General features: G+C 39.8%; 1 long non-coding RNA gene across 1 annotated transcript; it reads right to left on the bottom strand.

Moving 5' to 3' along the window:
* Positions 1 to 69: 69 nt before the first annotated feature.
* On the bottom strand, positions 70 to 15,655 carry LOC123615510 (uncharacterized). Its single transcript, XR_006723133.2, has 5 exons — positions 15,368 to 15,655; positions 13,322 to 13,426; positions 4,974 to 5,287; positions 4,636 to 4,743; positions 70 to 1,540 (listed from the first exon to the last, which is right to left on the bottom strand). It is a non-coding gene; the product is annotated as an uncharacterized LOC123615510 (long non-coding RNA).
* Positions 15,656 to 17,180: the final 1,525 nt, after the last annotated feature.

Raw genomic sequence — 17,180 nt, 5'->3', positions numbered from 1 at the left:
TTGCTAAGCAAATAATGCATTCAGTAGATACTTGCTCATTGACTACAGACTAAGGAAAAAGCAACACTGAGAACAAACAATATGTATGTTTATGTCCAAGAGTTAACATCGTGATATCTCTCACAATCAGGCTAACTTTAGAAAATGGCATAATTCTATTTTGTCAGGTTCTTGCCCACATCTTGTGCTCCCTGGTTTCAGTTTTCTTTTCCTTGATGTGGCACTCAGCATTTCTGGAGATTTCTCGGGGAATTTCCAGTCTTGCAAAGCAGAATGTAGAGGAATGCCGTGTCAGTGAATAGAAGTCCATAGCAACACTACACAAACACCAGTGATTCTCTCTCCTATTTCAGTCAAAGAACTGCTGTAGTCACAAAACAGGCTTCTCTCCTCCACTGCACAGTTCTTTTTCTCATTAAAAAACTTTGTATTGCATCCAAATGTTTTTAGAATTAAATGCCTTAGCAAATGTTAGTAACATTCCCTATCTTACAGGTTTGATCACACAGGACTTCTAACAAGGATTCCATGCCAGGAATAGAGAAGAAAAGATACACGTATAATAAACAAATATGGAAATAGTAAACACACATACTGACAAAAAGTAGTCTCTGAAGGAGCTCTCTGTGTAAGTAAAATATTTGACTCAAGGAAATAATGCAGTGTAAACATAAAAGATGTTTACAGTATGCCAATGATGGTACTAAGAAAAATAGTATATATATTACAAGACCATAATAATTCTAATATTTGGTGAGACCTATAAACCACTGAGATGTTGGATTAAATATGTATTCTTGTAAAGGAGGATCTGATTTAGCAGCAGAAGGAAGGAAATCCACTTTTTTGTCTTATCCTAGAACTTCTGGGGCAAAACTTCATTGTACTGCACAATTATTTCTGGCTTGGGTTAATTATAATGAGACACTGGAGTTGAGCAGGAAGGAAATCCACACTTATTGAAATGGCTTATTTACAATAGCTTAGTCCATGAAAAGGCCAGTGAAATATCTATCAGCCAGGATAATAAGTGACAAGAAATAACATGTGACCCCTGCACCCCAATGTTCACAGCAGCACTATTTACAACAGCCAAGACATGGAAGCAACCTAAATGTCCATCCACAGATGACTGGATAAAGAAGATGTGGTATATATACATACAGTGGAATATTACTCAGTTATAAGAAAGAATGAAATAATGCCATTTGTAGCAACATGGGTGGACCTAGAAATTATCACACTGTAATCAAGTCCAAACTCATTCTGCTCACTGCATGACAGGCCAATAAATTGGGAGATGAATTGTTGGGGCAAGGAATAATGACTTTATTTGGAAAGTGGCAGACCAAGAAGGTGGCAGACTAATGTCCTGGTGGACCATCTTCCCCAAGTCAGAATTCAGGCTCCTTTTACACCAAAAAGGGGAGAGGGCAGGCTTGGTTGTTGCAAACTTCTTGGTGTAAGAATTCTTTGTTCCTGGAATCATTTGTTCTTGTAGCTGTGCACGTGGGTCAGATCATGGTGTCCCTGTAAACCTCTGAAAAACAGACATTATTTTCCATTCTGCAACTTGTCATCTTTGTATGAATGGAAAGTGTTAATAGCCTGAAAGGTCAGAGCCTTGAGAATAGGCTCTCCTGTATATTTTAGGCTCTAGGCAGCATTCTTTTACAAAAGGTGCAGAACGGGCAAGACTACGCCTAGGGAACAGAGCCCAGGGTTAAAGTCAAAGGAACAACTCCAACATGGCGTCAGAGTTGTTCTTTTCTATTACAATACTAAGTAAAGTCAATCAGACAGAGAAAGACAAATATCATATGATACTACAGATATGTGGAATCTTAAAAAACATGATACAAATGAAATTATTTACAAACCAGAAATAGGCTCACAGATATAGAAAACAAACTTATAGTTACCAAAGGGGAGAAGAGGGGGGAGGGATAAATCGGGAATTTGGGATTAACAGACACATAGTACTATATATAAAACAGATAAACAACAAGGACCTAGTTTGTAGCACAGGGAACAATATTCAGTATCTTGTAATAACCTATAATGGAGAAGAATCGGAAAAAGAATACATATTTATATATGTATAATATGTATGACTGAACTACACCTGAATCTGTAGTGGCTGCTGAGAGTGTAGTATAAGGAAACTTTATAAGGAGATTTCCACTTCCAGTTAGAATTTAGCTAGTTGTGAATGAACTCTGCTCCTATAGTAACAACAGGGGAAAAAACCCAAGCAAAATAAAAAAAATCATACTCTTCTGTGGGGCTAGACAAGAAAGAGGGACAGAAGGAAGCCTTAAAGAACTAAACTGCAGAGGGATATGGGTGCCACCTATTTGATTGGGAGCTGTGGCTGCCTCCACACCTGGGTTGGGGGGGAGGTACCTGTTCTGTGTCTAAATGGATGCAGAAGCTGGCCTGTCATAGATGGAGAAACAGCATGACTAAGGGTAAATCAGCTAGGGCTTGCCTAAATGACAGAATGGAATAATGAAATAGAATGCCTTATCTGGAAGAGCCTCATATACTAAGCAAATTGCTAGGTTTGACAATTCTCTATAACCCCACTCTGAATTTGTGCTGAGAACACAGTGGGTGTTGAGGAGGTGAGAGTGTAGTCCTTAGCATTCTTGTGGTAATTAGATTCTGGGGCTCTGCCCAATTAAGTCCAAAAAGTGAACCAAATATATCTTAAAATGCAGCACAATTGACTGCCAGCTTGACTATCAATGAAATAAAAAAGGCAGAGAGAGGCATGGGAGGATGTAAGTTGGACTAATCACAAATGAGCTCTAAAACAAAAACAGAAACAAAAACAACCCCCTGCAATTTCTGATATAAAGAACTGAAAAATGTAATATTTGAAGTTAAAATGTTATTGGACATGTTTAAAAGCAGATAGATCATTGCAGAAAAAAATTAGTGAACTTAGAAAAAAGTTAATAGAAATTATCTAAACTGGAGAAGAGACATAAAATGATTTTAAAAAACAAACAAAGGGTCAGGAATTGTAGGTTAATATCAGATGGTCTAACATGCATCTAATTGGAGTCCCAGAAAGGGAGGGGAGAGACAAGGCGACACAAAAGATACTTGAGGAAAGGGAAGTCATACATTTTCCAAATACAATGAACTAATATATATTCACTCTGGGTGGTTGGCATATAGGTGTGTTATATTAATATGCATTTTTATTTAATTTTTAAACTTTTAATATTAAAGAGGTCAGTGTTTAAGAGGTTTTGGAAACAGACTACTGGTGTTTGAATCTCTTCCATAATTACTAGTGGCATTCCTTAGGCAAGTTTCTTTAGCTCTGTAAGCTCTACCTCCCTCATCTGAAAGCTGGGTATAATAGCAGGGTCACTTCACAGAGAGCATTGTGAAATGATACATATTAAGTTTTTAGCAGTGTTCCCGGTGCCTAGAAAGAACTCAATAAATGTAAAATTCCCCTCCTCCTCCTTTTTCTCTTCTCTGTCATCACCTAGGAAATTTTCAGGGAGCAGTCATGTCCATGCCCAAAGACCAAGTTCACATCTGATACAGAAAACTGTAACACTTTTTCCTGATCACCCTAATTCAGGACAAAGTTGCTTCAAATACATCATAAATGAGGTACTGTATATGCATCATCCTCCAGAGAGGGTGAGCCAGACTACAGATGCGAGAGACTGGAATAATCAGGTCTGTCCATATCTGAAGACTTACCCTCCAGCCAAGCATACCTCTCTGCTGAATGTACCACAAGGCTGGAAAATGGTGCTGAGCAGCTAGCCACTCAGTGACTAAGCTTCTGTTCTGGACAGAAAGCAGAACAATTCAAGTAAACGTTCTAGGATATCGTGGCTTCCAGTTTCCTTCCTAAGCAACTTTCGCATTCGGTTTGCCTTTCTGGAAGAAAAATACACTGGAAGGATGTCTGCTTGGGCAGTCTAGACCAACTCTGGGCCCCTCCCTGATAACCAGTCATCTTTTATATTTGGACTATTTTTCTCTGTTACACCATCTGGCATCTCTCCATGTGGAAAAATAAGGCTGATTTTCTTGCAGGCACAGCCTTAACATTTTATGCCATTTATTTTGGTTGATTTTTAATTTCTTTATTAGGAAAATCTAAATGTCTTCTGAAAATCCAGAAAATTTCAATCTGTTCTTTTTTTTTTTTTTCAGATTATTTCTTAAAATGTCAAGGGACAGCAGTTACAGTTTTTACTCTTGGAGAAACCACTGTTTATACCCTTTTAAGTTAGAGTTTATTGCTACTTTAGGTTGTGATCTTTAGACCAGTTTATCAATTCAAACATTTAAAAATGTATTTAGTTAACAAACTGACCAGACACCTTTCTTGGTGAGGGGATACATTAACGAGTACAACGAAAACATGATGAACATGAACTTGCCTTTGTTGAGCTTACAGCCTAATGAGGAAGAACAAGAGCAGAAAAACACCACCACTGAATTGAAGACAGCAGCCTACGAGTGACGGCAGAACCAGCACCCACAATCGTGTAAGGTAAAATCCTTGTAACAAATACAAATATCTGTAAAATCTCCTCTGACTGAACCCTGACCAATGCAAGTATTGAGCAGGGGTCCACAGGTGCTCCTTACCTGACAAACTCTAAGCAAGGCAGGAAGATGCACACAGGGAAAAATGATAGGTTTGCTCCTTCACAAAACTGGCTGAAGTAGACATTGAACATGCAGCTGTAGCAGGGACTGGAATAAAAGGGTTTGAAGTAGTACGCAAGAGGTGCCTGGCACAACATTCTATAACAAAAAACATATATTGGATGCTAGGGAACTACTCAATTCAATTGGGGGAGGGTATATCAAGGGAAAGATTCATGGGTCTCTATCTCTGGAGAATAACGTCCTCAAATAAATGTCAGCACATTTGTCATAGTAATTGTAACATTCTGGTTTTATCATTATAGCTTGTTCCTTACCTTGGAATATGGTTTCAATATCCATATTTGGTAAGGAGACCAATGCTTCTGCGGCTGTAAAAAATAAAACCTGTCGACGTGAAATTGGAATGGATTCAAATGTTCTTAGTTTGGTCTGTGAAACATCAAATCCATAAAATCAACAGCATAGGCCCTTTTGGAGTTTCCACAGATAGGATGTCTTTTTTGTTTTCTGCACAGCTTCCCAGCACTTCTCTCATAAATGAAGGTTTTAACGCTGTATTTGTATTATAACTCTCATCTTCTTTTTCTCTTCTTAACTTATCTTTAGCAACAGGAGGGAATTTTGGGGGCTGTAATAGATGGAAATCAAAAAAAGTAGACTAGGCTTAGCACATATTCATAGTGATGTGTGCAAGGTTTGCAAAATTCTTGCTTGGGTTTTGTCTGCACATAAATATTTATGACATAAACCAATGTGTACTGTAAACAACTGTTTTTATACTATTAAAAAGAGACTATGAAATCAAGTCTTTCACTAACTAGCTTTGTGTCATTGGGTAAATAATGTAAACTCTCTGGGCTTCGGCTTCTTTTATACCTAATAAGATGTTTTGGTTAAATAAGCTTTCTTCTATTTCAAAAATTCTGTTGTTTAGGCTTTCGTTTTGCAATGAAATTTCCAATCAACAAAGAAACCCAGAAAAATATCAGCAAAAGTAACATGATTTCAATTATTATTACTACTGAGTTTCAAATTTCATTGGTGTTAAAAGTTTGATTTTAATGGCATTTTGTTAATGGGGTTGCTTATTTTCTCAGCAGCGGGAAAAAGTAACATCCAAATGCTTATACTAGACATATTGTTTTTAGATTTTTATCACTTAAAAGCAGCAGGAAAAAGATTCCTTTTTATACCATCTAAAGGAAATGAAACAATTCCCTTCCAGTAGCAATAAATCAGCTAAGTGAAATTTTCTACACACCACACCCCGAGAAGAGTACCTTGAAAGAAACATCAAAACCCTTTTAAAATACTTTTGGCATCAAAACCCCCATTTTTCTTGGGAAGTTCCCCTGATTCATGAAATTCAAAAAGTCTAAAGAACAGGATCTGATGAAAATTGAAAGAAAAATCCCCTAATAATTGTGTTTAACAATATTGTAAAAGAACAAAGTTTAAAATCTTAGAGGGTGAGTTAGATCAGATGTGAGACATTCCCAGACCATCTTCTTTGACTCGATTGCTATCAGATATAAAAATAAATTCAATTCAGTATTCAGGAAGGGCTGCATTTCTCTGTGTAAAATGAAAGCTATTCATACTCTCTGACAATCATGAAAGAGAAGAATGAAAGATAAAGAAGGTGAAGAGGAGGGAAAGAGAAATATTGACTATCTTCGCCATCAGTGGCACCACCATCTATTAAACTTCCGTTTCCCAATCTCTACTGAATATTTCACATACATGATACTTCATGTGCATGGGTGGGTAGCTCAGCTTGAGGCTAGTCCATCCACTTAAGCAGATCAGTTGTGTCTGAATAGATTTGGGCAAATCTATTTTCATGAAAGTGTTCCCAGTGTTTAGATTCTTGTCTCGTTGCAGAAAAAATTCAGAGATAGGACTCGGAGGTTAAGAAAGTGAGGCTTTATTAAGGATGGATAGTACACTCTCAAGGGGAGAGCGGGCAGGCTCAGGTGAGCAGCTGCCCTGAGTTTCTTTGGCAAGTTGGTTACACAGAGTGTAAAAATAAATGGGCAGAATATTCAATTGGGAGGGAGGGGTTTGGAGTCATATTCCCTGATTTTCATCCCAACTCTACCTTCCCAAGGGAGGAGGGATTTTTGTCCTTACTTAGTCTGGATCGTAAGTGTCATGGCGTCAGTGCATGATGGGTACTTCTAATCTGCAAGGCTAATTGTATTGAAATGAGGGCATAATGAGCAAAATGTTACATTAGGACATTGGTGATTCCTGCCTTTTCCCACCTTTCTTTGTCATCTCCAGGCCACTTGTCACCCCAAAATGTGTGATCTCTTATCAGTTCAGAGGTTCCTGCTTTTCTTTGTTTGCCCAGGGACCCTTGTTTACACTACATATGTTTCCTGCATTTGGCCCGGGCCCCTCCTTTTTGCCCAATTCCTACCATTTGGCCTCTGTCCCCCTTTCTCTGCTCACATCTAGCTATATGACTGCTCTAACAAAAATGCTGAGGATCGCCGAGAAAACAACTAGCTGTAAGGAAAGGAGGAACCAGCTATCACTTGCCTAATGCAATAGCAAAGCCTTAGTCATCAGAAAAGAGGAGAGAGAAGCGTTTGCTCACTCCTCAAGTGACTTCTGCATCACTTGGATTGACGCCTTGCTCGGGGGCCCTGTCTGGGTCAGGAGAGAGAGCCAAGTGAGGGTGAGAGGGTGTGCCCTAAAAGAGCACTTCCACTAAAGGTGTATCAGAACTCCTTTAATGCAGTGTAACATAAAATGAGGGAGAGCAACATATCCTCTATGTACCACAATCCAACAAATAGTTTTAGCACATTGAGGGAGAAGTGTGTAGCAGGTGTCTACAGAGCTCTTTGGTGGGAGGCAGCAGGTGCTTGAGAAGTAGCAGTGGGATCAGCAGGATGTCCTGTGATAACTGATTTGATATATTCAGTAGCATTTCTGGAAATTCACTGTGACTTCCAGAAAGTATGTAGGCAAAAACATGGGTGTATCTGTCAGGAGAGGCTAAGTGGTCATAACAAACACATCACTTCTATTTACAAGCCAATGATCAGAAGTCCTAGAGCCTTGCCCAGCAGCAAGTGGGCTGTGGGGGAGGAGATGGTGTCTCTGTCACCATAAAGGGTGGATGCTGTAGGAAGCAAGTAGGTGAGGGCAAAGCTAGTGTAATATACTGTTAATCTGACCTCGTTCATTCCCACATACCAGTGAGACCAAGGAAAATGGTCTATATGCATAATACTTTGATTTAATCCATATGACAGTCAGAGGAAACAGATTCAGAGATGCTAAGTAACTTACTAGAAGTCACACAGCTGTTCAGTTGTCCTTGACTCCAAGACTTTTTTTATTATTATTATTATTCCATGTCTGTCACTAAGCTCTATGCTTTAAAATAACTCCAAACATTTACTGAGTTCCTGCTCCATTCTTTACTATTTTATTAAGTTTTTTCATTACAACCCAGTGAGGTCAGATTGGTATTATCCTCAACAGGCTCAGAGAAGTCAAGTAACATGATCTAAGTCACAAAGCCTGAAAGAAGAGATATGGCTTGAGCCCAGATTTTCTGCCTTCAGGTGGAGGGCTCTTTTCAGACGATTGTACCCAGAAAGGTTAATAATTTGTCCAAGGTCACACAACTAGCAAGCAACAGACTGGAATTTGAAGTCAAATCACACAGCTCCCAGTCTGATCCTTTTTGCATCATAATGCCTCTCCTTAGTGACGCAGACACTCCATTTATACCTGTCATCAGTGTCATCAATCTCAGGCTGTAAACTTGGTTCACTGCACACTACTGGTTCATTCAGTGACTGCTACTCTGGAGAATAATAGCTTCTAATAAAAACTTTATTTTTCATTTGAACAAGTCATTGAACATCTCTAAAGCAGAACTCCATTATTCTTCACAAATTGAACAGAAATAACTTTTCCATTAATTGTATTAGACATTAAGGATGCAAGTCGAATGCTTAACTCTAACTCATGGGATGTTTTTGAGGCAGAATATACAGAGAAAAACCGAAACAATGTCAGAGGGCATCAGTTGAGAAGGAAAGCAGGTAAAAGCATAACAGGAAAAAAAAAAATTTAAAGGAAGTAGATACTAAATACTGACTAAAGGTTGAGCACAATTATTTTTTCTAAATGTATGTCATGAAAAATGGTAGGAGGCAGATCCTACGGTAAGAAGGTATTAGGGTGTAGATAGAATCAAAGCAAGGAGGGAAAAACTAGAGAAAGTCAAAAGAGTTGTCTGAATGTCAACTAATTTATAGGTTATTTTCATCCGCAAAATCCAGCCCATTTGCAGATAGCGTTTGAGACCTGTCTCAAGCAGATTCAACTTGGTTTACCTGCAAACAGACTGATTTCCACATATGAGCTCTTAAAATGCTACTTTGCTTGAAAATAGCCTTTATAACAGGATGTGTTTGTAAGATGACCCACAATAATCTTTCTTCAAATTATTGTGAAAACAAGGGATGTTAGACTTAAATTTTACCTTTTCTCTAAAGAGCCAACAACTGGCTCCAATCAGAGAAGGCATCAGAATGGCTGCCTTTAAATCCAAAGTTGATACGGAGGGTCTAGAAAAAGGTCCTGATTCTGCCTAGTCTTTAGCATCTCCTGAGGAACCGTCAATAAACGCTGCACGCGGGCCCCACTGTGGCAATTCTAATTAAATTGAAATAGGAAGGTCCAAACAATTATGTATATTTTAAAAAAGTATTCCCAGGTAAGCTGGCATCCGATCTACAGCCTTTCACTCTCAGTCCTATATAAGTGTGCACTTCTTTGAATAATCAGCCAGCCCACCCAAACAAACACAGCACAAGCCCCCAGTGCTTGGGAGATTAGCCATGTCGTGCTATGGCTGGTTAGAGTTATTAGTGGGGTTTTTTTTTTTCAGTTTAATCATTTAGTTATTAGTGTATTCTTAGCAAATGCACATCACGAGTGGCAGTGAATCACATTTTGCATGTGAGAAATCATAACAAGTTGGTGTTAAACCTTTTACCTTAATGAACACGGTGAAAACCTTTCCCACATCTTATTGTTAAATTTAAAGCTTTTATCTTTAGCAATTCTCTCTGTTGACTTCTGTGCCCTCCCTTGCACCGGGTTTGATGGCACTCAGCCTCAGCATGTCTACTGTCTTTGTTTTCGTATTCATCTATTCCTTTGTAATGTGGTAATTAGTTTAAAGATGAAAGTCACTCCCGACTGAGTTTAGTACTGAGCTATTATTACCGCCGGCTAATGCACCACTGGAAGATCATGCACAGTAAAACAGAAAAAAGTTTTTCTCATTCACCTCTCATTGGTTTATTATTACAATTAGGGAAATGCTGTGCAAAATGTATCTCTTAAGCATACATGAAAGTAGAGATGGGGGAAAAAGTCAAGACTATAGAGAAGAAAAACAGTGAGTTTTCAGAGAGCAATTACTAAGCCTAAGTCATTTTATGACTCAGAAGAGCAGGGTTCGGCATCCCCTTCCTGGTCCACTGGTGGAGGCAGAGGATCTGGAATGCCACACGTCTTCTGAAGTGACACGCAAAATACTGCGTGTGCGTATGTGCCACTTTCGGGAGATAGATACTTCGACCTTCGCCAAAGGCTTATGAGTGAGGCACCTACAAACTGGTTTGAAGGAACATTCTTTCCTCAAATCTTCTTCTTCTTATCAGTAACTGACACTGACTTTTAGACTACTCTTCATTTAGGATCTCTCTGCTGGTACAAGCCATACGTACTTAGTACGTTTCTTCAGTGTGTCCCCGCGAGAATTCCTAATCAGCAAATACTGGAATCAGGCTTGCCTCTTATGTACACAGGCCACCAGGGCCAGGATCTTAATTTCCTGAACAATTGCTGCAACGTCTCTTCCTTCTCTGCCAGTACTGCCTCTAGTGAGGCTGTCTTCATCTTTTTTTCCCCAGACTTTTTTGCATGTCTGTGTGGTTGGTAGGTGGACCAGCTGGCTGGGTACCATGGAGGCTTAGTACCTACCCAGGTCCAGGCTCTTCTCTCTTGCTCTATGGAGGGGTAGGTTGACATCCTTAATGAGAGGGCAGGACCTCAGTTCTCCCAAGTGAGTGGGAAGGTAGAAGACAGGGTGCCTATCTTGTTATTTCTTAACACTGGGTCAGGGTCTATCCATTTATTCATCCATGGCTCTATTCTCTTGCATAGAGAATTCTCCGTTCTCTATTTCAGTTCTGTTGGAATGCATTTGTATGTGTATGAATGTGTGTGTGTGTGTATACATAGAGGGTGTGGTCTGAGAAATCAGGTTGGAGGAATGGGCCTTTAATGCCTTTTCCTGATAATCAAGGCTCAATGCCAGACTGGTTACACAAAGATCCCTGACATTTAAAGCAAGTTGTAGCCTTCAGCTCTATTCACAGGAGACTGATGCCATCTGCCATGTCAATAATAATTGTTCATATTTATTGAGCTCACTGTATATCAGGCATGTAATTTATATTACCTCATTTAATGTCTACAAGAATCCTCTGAGATGGGCCCAATTATTATTCTCAACTATCATCTACAGATAATGAAATAATGATGTAATGTAACCAAGTAATTTGGGTGTCATAAAGCTAGCGACTGGTTGAGTTGGGATTTAAACAGAGGTCTGTCTGACTCCAGAGCCTCCATGCTCATCAGTATTAACCCCAGGTCATCTGTAAGGACACAGAGTCTCCAGGGAAAGTAGTCACAATCAGGGAAAGGTTAGTCATTGTGAGCTTGAGGCCTGGGGAATACAGAATTAGTTGTATATTTCTCATAGATATTTATGAAATACTTTCCAGTATCAAGAACAATGAAATTACTAAGTTTTGATGTGGGCTTAGACATCAAAACCAACAACAGCAAACAATAACTTTAATCACTACAGACCTTGAAATCATCTAAATGTCCCCTTCAGAACATCCACAATTATTTCTCTGCTCATCACAATTACAGTGACTTTTCCTCAAGGAACAGCTTTTTAAAATTAAATTCAATTACTCTTTACTTTTTAAATTATTAACATCAGAAACTGTCATGTTCTATTACCCATCTATACTTAAATAACTCTGCTTTAACACTGATGATTATGTGCCCAGCTATGTTGGACACTATATCCATTTTATCTTGGGATATGATCTAAAAATTATGGAACGTCTTCTTACTTTGTTCTCCATAAACTATGTCTCATGTCTGCCACTAGATTACAAACTTGGTCTTCTGCAGTCAGTAACGAGGAGCTACTAGGTGCTAAAGTAATTTTGCAGTGATTTTAAAATTGTAATAACAACTCTCACTAATTTGAACAGTCATTCATGAACTTTTTATTTTGCTTTTTTTTTTTTGGAGGGATGTGTGCCAGCCACTACGAAGATAAAGACTTCATAGTTTTTCTACAGGAAGTCAGTGATAAAATTTTTATGTCCCTGGAATATTTTCCAAAGAAACTTGATCACCTAGTAAAATTTATTTTAAAAACCATGATATTACTAATCAAATAAGACATCTAGTTACCTAATACACTTTACAATATCTCATAAATCCATACTTTTATTATCATTAATTAATGGAGAAAAGGGAGAATGAATGTGAAGTCTGTGACATGAAAATGACATAAAGCAGTTTCTTGAGAAATCAAATGACCTGTCTTTAAATGAGTGACCTTGTGGATACATTAGTGCCCAACATCCACTTATTTCTGTACATCTTTACATGCGCTAACCTATGTATGAGGTAGTCATCTCAGAGTATAATCTCAAGTGATCATAAAACAAGAAATGCCTTTTTCTGCTGTGATTTTTTAGCTTTTCTATAGTCCTGCTTCTCTAGAAGAATCACCTTTTTTTGAAGCCTACTTATAATAGAATCCCTCTTCTCATTTCTCACTGTTAGAATCTTCAAAGGGCACTTAGGGAGAACGTGACTGTCCCACATGAACAGGGATCAATCAGCACTGTATCACTGGAATTCCATCAAATTGTACAAAATGATTGAAGCGATAAGCCTACACTAGAGCTATGGGTGTGTAACCCTCTGTGACAGACTGATTACCGCCTTCACATTTCTGGAACAGAGTCACAGCCTTATTCCTACAAATACCCAACAATTTAAATAATTAAGCCTGTGAGCTCTTTTCTGAAAGTATGTCCCATAAGTTCTTTGCACAAGCATCAGCAATCCTTTAAAAATCCATGGTGTCAGCTCCTGGTTCTGTTGTTATAGCAACCATCACACCATAGACATATGCAAAGAAGGGAACACCACCTAACCAGTAACATCAAATTGTCATGACAATTGCTATGTTAAATACAAAATGACAAACCATTTTCTAACTGCCGAAGCATAAAATCAAGATAAAACCATACTTTCAGATCCCTTTTTGCAAATACGGATAATGGTGATGGTGGTGGGTGTGGGTAATACGTGACGGGACTGGAAGGGGAGATTGGAAGAGATAAGAGATGAGCATATGAGACCCTTATGTAAGATGAGCTTAACTGTTCAAGAGTTAAAAACCAGTGTTAACTGAGGCTACCCAGGCATTGAGAGACTACTAATTTTAAAGTGGTCAGCTCCCATGCAGGTATAAAATATGAGATCTGGGTTTTACCCATCTAATAAGAAAGCTCACCTCTTATGTGCGTCTTTTGGTTTGAAGGAGATGTTTGTAAAATATCCCTCATGGCTCCTCTGATGCGTTGTTCCACTAAAGCTGGGAAGATCTTAACATAGACCCCTATGGTTCAAGAGCAAGATCATGTCATGAGCAGGGGAGAATTACACACCATTCAGAAGACTGCTCTTGGCATGCGACCAGGCACACTGGTAAAGACAAAAGATCTGACTGCGAGGCAGTAGGCAACCATCTGGCTAGAGCTGCTCATCATAAGCTGAAATTTGTCAGACCCAGCAGCAATTCACCGGAAGATGGAAATGGAATATTTGGAAGCAGGCATGAGCATGGGCCAGAGGACACAAGTAAGCTGCATGAGTAAGTGTCCCAGACCCACACATCACTAAACACCTGCATGTTTAGTGCATGCAGGGAGGGGAGGGGGTGGGTATTCCCTTTATGATGAGCTGGTGGAGGATTAAAAAAAAAAACCAAGCTTAGTTTATGGATAGGTTGGTTCATGGTGGGGGGTGCAAGCTAAAAAAGGCTGCTGCACACTACAGCCCTATAGAAGGGGGACCCCAAAATCAGCAGTGAGGGAAAACCCTCCCAAGAGGCAGAGCTTTATGGACTAAATACTTTGTGTAGAATTGGCCCAAAATAAGAATATACATAAACTCATGGGTAATAGTGAATGGCTTAGCTGCATGTTTAAAGGGCCTATAAAAGACATACTTGAAGATCAGGGCTAAGAAATTCTGGAGAAGAGGCATGCGAATGACCAAAGGAAGTGGACGTAAAATAAGATCTCTGTACCACGTATCAACACCCAGTGGAGATCACCTGCCACGGAAGGGGCACTAAACTACCAAGGAGACAGAATGACTCAGCCGGCCGACCTCATCCGGCCCCTGTCTACAGCCATTCGCGTGCTAGTACCGTCGGCTCCTGGAGCGGACCTGTTGACAGTGATGAAGGCTTATGAGCAGGGCTCATGTGGGCTCCCGTTCACCATGGTTGATCTAGCTATTGCTGCTGTCAGGTGCTCAACCTGCCAGCACCTGGGCCCCACATACAGCCGCATCCTTAGAAGGGACCCATCAGCCACTTGAAAGCAACAGGCTCAACTGGAGGATCACAGAGTGTCCTTTAAAAACCCATCACAGGACCAAGCTATGATGCTGGGTTTACACGTGGAAGTTTTGGTTTCCATTTGCTAGTCAGATGTTAAAGACATTACTTTTTATCTTCCTGATTAACATTTAATATTTAGCTCGATAGTTTTCACCAAATAAAATGCTGCTGACCCTTGCTCACTAAAATGGAAACCGTCCAATTTGAAATCAGTCATCAGTCAGTCCTCCGTGTGACTAACTTATTTTGGTTTGATCTGGGTATTAATAAGCCCAAAGTTGAAGTCATTGACCTTTTTTAAAAAGTTTATTTTAAGAAGGCACATTTTATTTTTAGAATATCTGCACAGCAGAAGCTAGCTGGTACAAGCCATCCATCTTCTGCTTGCCACTCCAATCCTCAGTCTAACTGGTAGAGTAGGTCTTCCTCATCCTTCTAGCCCTGGGCTACGGAACTCCTTAATTTCATTCCTTGGTGATCCATATTTCTGATGTTGAACTCAAACGAGGTCAGTGGTTACTATTCTTAAGTTTAATGTAATACCAGTGTGCCATGAGAGACATATCTTAGACATCTCAAGCACTCAAAAGGTGTTTGTTGAATGAACTAATATGAATGAATAGTTTCATAAAGCATAAGTATTTGTAGAAGCTTTAGAAAATATTTTAAAATCATCTGTATCCTCTATTTTCCACGCTCCATCAATTATTCTTTTACCTTATAAATCTACCTACTTCCCTCCAGTTCCACAGCCACCACCCTAGTCTGTACCACTGTCATCTGTCGCTTGCAGTACTGCTAATTGGTCTTTATGTCCCCTCCAGAGTATCCTTTACAGGGCAGCCAAGTGATTTTAAAGAGAAAACCTGATCACTTCAAACCCCTGCTTAAAACATTTTCATGGCTGCTCATTGCTCTTGGGATACTTACAGAGCCTTTGAGATCCTCCAGATCTGTCCTCTGCCCACGTCTCTGGCAATGGTGTTTCTAGAGTTCTGTTAAGGCCAGCAACCTGGAAAGTGAGGTCTGGAGACTTAGAAGCTGTGATTAAGCAGCAAACACTCTACTTTTCCTGTTTATGTGGGTAGCTTGGGGTCCCCTGGGATGTGGCCACTTTCCAGTTTCGCTCCCTTCCCTTCCTCCTCATTCTCACTTAGCGCTCTCTATGAAAGCTTTGCTAGCTCTCTTTCAGTTCTCAGAATGTCCCGGGCTCTCTTCTTCTCAGGGTCTTTTTGTTTACCACTCTTTCTACCTAGAGCCATTTTATTGTTCTAAATATTACTCATTCAATTTTCAGATTAAATGTCATTTCCTCAGGGAAAATGTCATTGGACTAGGGCGGTTCCCCCAGTCATAGCCTCTGTTTTTCAAATGTGTGGCCCAGTCTTTTCCATTACATCATAAGCTTTGGGGAGGCAGGGGCAATGTTTGTCTCGTTCACTGCAGTGACCTACCTAGTGCCCAGCTCAGTACCTGCCTGATTCACTCCACCCATGTTTGTTGAATGAATCAACTGCGTTGAAGTTGGAAGAAACTTTACTGATAATGAGATTGGGTCATAGGATTGTTGGTAGTATTGCTCATGGTCTGATAGCTATTTAACAGCAATCTCAGAAGCGGGATGCTATAAAGAACACCGACTCTGGACCCAGAAAACTTGACACATACGAACTCATTTAACCCCCCTGCAGCTACACGAAATAAGTTCCATTAAGGTAGCTCACCCAAGGGCACACAGTGATGAGCGATTGAAACAGGAACTGAGCCGCTTTAACTCCAGGATTTATAATGTCAACCACTGCCCTACACTGTCTCCAAGTGAAGAGGCCATTTCAAACACACCAGTAGAACTGAGAAACCAGACAGAATATGTCCTCATCACAGGCAGAGAAAAAATAAGCAGGTAAAACAAGAAAAGGCAAGGATAGTGCTAAGAATTCAGGTGCAGGCAATGCTGAACAGATGATTCTTTTACACTAAATGTGTATCTTATGAAGTTGCGTGTGTTCAAATGTGTCCTGTTAATTTGGTAAGCACCATCTGTGCCCCAGAGTAAGGGTGGGGTGTATATTGCAGCTCAGGAAGTTGAGGGAATAGTAATACTTCAGATTTGATGAAAACAGGCTTTGTGAGTGCTGCTGACATCCAGGTCCTCCTTCTGTGCGAGACAGTCCCCCACCCCCAGGAACGGAGCTCGAGGCTGTGACATGAGTGGGGCTAACAGACCCCTGCTACACGACACCTCTTACCAAGACACTCTGCAACATTCTCAGAACCAAATGGGAAGAAATGCTGGTGTTTCAGAGAAAAGGGGAGAGAAGTAGGGAGAGAGGAGACCAGGACAAGGGGTGAAAGAGGACAGAGGAAAGAGAGCTGAGGAGAGACTCAGAAAGACAGGAATGAAGAACAGAGTATGAGACAGGGCAGCATTTGTAGGAGAGGATTTCATGATTGTCAAAAGAGCTGTCTCAGAGATTTCATTAACTTAGATTGTGAGTGATAGGATTAGTGGATTTGGTCTTTATTAGCATTTCTACTGCTGTTTCTAAAACATACTACTTTAAAAAATAGCAATGGCATCTTGATAATCATCATTGTCAATCCCAGTCTGTCTCCTTTAAATATGTTGGTTAAAGTTTAATCTTTATGAAGTTGTGACTGTGGACTATCTCATCACTTCTCTTAGAGCCCCTGCAAGCTTCCTTCTAGAAGCTCTGTACATATCTTTACCCCAGACCTCAGA

This window comes from Camelus bactrianus, chromosome 9, assembly GCF_048773025.1.
Source record: "Camelus bactrianus isolate YW-2024 breed Bactrian camel chromosome 9, ASM4877302v1, whole genome shotgun sequence".
Taxonomy (NCBI): domain Eukaryota; kingdom Metazoa; phylum Chordata; class Mammalia; order Artiodactyla; family Camelidae; genus Camelus; species Camelus bactrianus.
This window is presented reverse-complemented; position numbering and strand designations above follow the sequence as displayed.